The sequence below is a fragment of the Rattus norvegicus genome, chromosome 7 (genome assembly GCF_021556685.1).
Source record: "Rattus norvegicus strain SHRSP/BbbUtx chromosome 7, alternate assembly SHRSP_T2T, whole genome shotgun sequence".
Classification (NCBI taxonomy): domain Eukaryota; kingdom Metazoa; phylum Chordata; class Mammalia; order Rodentia; family Muridae; genus Rattus; species Rattus norvegicus.
In genome coordinates, this window is record NC_141540.1 from 122,765,040 (window position 1) to 122,767,356 (window position 2,317).

Here is a 2,317-nt window from a genome sequence, read left to right on the forward strand (position 1 = left end):
TCTCTCTAGCCCTAGGAGTTGGTTGTTGTTGTTTTTTGTTTCTTTTTTTTTTTTTTTTTTTTTTCGGAGCTGGGGACCGAACCCAGGGCTTTGCGCTTGCTAGGCAAGTGCTCTACCACTGAGCTAAATCTCCAACCCCTGTTTTTTGTTTTTTGTTTTTGTTGTTAAATTACAAGTATAGGAGATGTGTGCGTGCATGCGTGCGTACTTGCGTGCGTGCGTGCGTGCGTGCGCCCGTGACTGTGGGTGCCTGCAGAGTCCAGAGGTTTTGACTCCTCTAGAGTTGGAGTCACAGGTGGTAGTGATCCCCACAACATGGATGCTGGGAAACAAACCTGGTTCCTCTGCAGAGATGCTGTTTACTGATGAGCCAGCTCTCCAAGCCCAGCAGCTAGGACTTTGAGACAATACAAAACACTCACTGAAATCCAATAGTCACATGAATGGTGTGTTCACCCTCAGTATAAAATGAGCCCCACCCCTCAGGCCTCAGGGACCCATAGTCAAGAGCAGTTGGTAAAAATTTTTAAGAGACTACAGCTAAATGATGTCTTCAGGATGCAACAGGACCACCGCACCTGTGAATTTGCAGCTGCCGTGGATGCCTGAATAAAACCTGCACTTGATGAAGCCACTCAACACCCACTCAGGGTGGGAAGGGCTTTGTGAGTTCCTGCCCCTAAATGAGGCAAGGAGAATAGACAGACTTTGGGGCAGGGTCAGTTTTCTTTAAGGTGTGGCTCCTGGTAGGTCAACCACACTAACAAGAGCTGGAAAGAGGGCTGTGTTTTTAAGCTCACTGGCTGTTCTTTCAGAGGACCAGGTTCGAGGCCCAGCACTTCCATGGCAGCTCATAAACCATCTGGAACCCCGGTTCCATGATATCCCACACCCTCTTCTGGCCTTTGTTGGCACCGGCCACACATATGGTGCACAGTCATATGTGCAAGCCAAACCCTTGATACACAGAAAACAAGTAAGAAAATAAATAAAATTTTGAAAATAAAAAAGCAACACAGGGGGTTGGGGATTTAGCTCAGTGGTAGAGCGCTTGCCTAACAAGCACAAGGCCCTGGGTTCGGTCCCCAGCTCCGAAAAAAAGAAAAAAAAAAAAAAAAAAAAGCAACACAGAGGCAGGGAACTGGGCGTGCTCTGCGAGCATTGAAAGGGAGCTGGGTGTGGCTCCGGGAGTGTTAACCCAGACTGGTCTGATTTCAGACGTTTGTAAGGCCACACAATTCCCAAGGAGAACCCAGGGTGTGGAAGGAGGGTGTACTGGGGACTCACTCCATGTGTATACTCCTTGGCAAAACCTTTGACTTCAGTGTCTTCCTCAATCTCTTGCCACCCACTGGAGCTACACTGGTTGACCAGCAGGCCATAGAACCCTCCTTTTGCTTACCCAATCCTGGGATTACAGGCACGCTCCATCATGTACTGGGGACAGAACTTAGGGTACCATGCTCTGGTTGCAATCATTCAACTAGCTAAGTCATCTCCCCTAGACTGAAGGTTATAACATATATCACTATAATTTATTTATGATGTGGGTGTTTGGTTGAATGTATATATATGTACCATGTCAGTGTCTGGCATTGTCAGAGATCAGAAGAGAAGGTAGGATCCACTATAACAGGGTTTATAGATGCTTGTGAGTTGTCACGTGGGTGCTGGGAATCGAACCTGGTACCTCTGGAAAAGTGACCAGTAACTACGGAACCATTTCTCCAGTCCTAGGCTTTTTTTTTTTTTAAACATTTATTTATTTAGCTTGTGTCTGTTTGTTTTATGACTCGGAGGTCAGCACAACTTTGTGGGGTAGGTATTCGCCTTCCAGCTTTATGTAGTGGGCTCGGGGATTTGAACTCAGGTAGAAAGGCTCATGCAGCAAGAACCTTTACCTGCTAAACCAGCCCTAGCAAGCAGACAGACACAGGGTTTCTGTTTCTGCCTGAGTTGAAAGAGGGATTAGGCATTTCTGCTAGGCATTCCGGTACAAGAACACCTTTACTTCCTACCTAGGGAGAGTGCGAAGCTTTGTTTGGGGCCTAGCCGCGTCCATCCTAAGCGCTCAGAAGGTTTGAAATTTGACTTAAAGAGGACAAAACTGAGAAGTACCCTCCAAGGAGATTTTCACGTTACTAAGGCAACGCCCCTTCTGGTGCACCCGGGGGAAAACTACAACTCCCATAATCGCCCGGGCTACCCAGCCCCTCCTTAATGGGGGCGGGGCGCGGGCGAGCGCGGAACCGGCTTCCTATTTCCTGCGGCATGATTGGCCCGCAGCTCGGGCGGGGTAGCCAATGAGCACACTCTC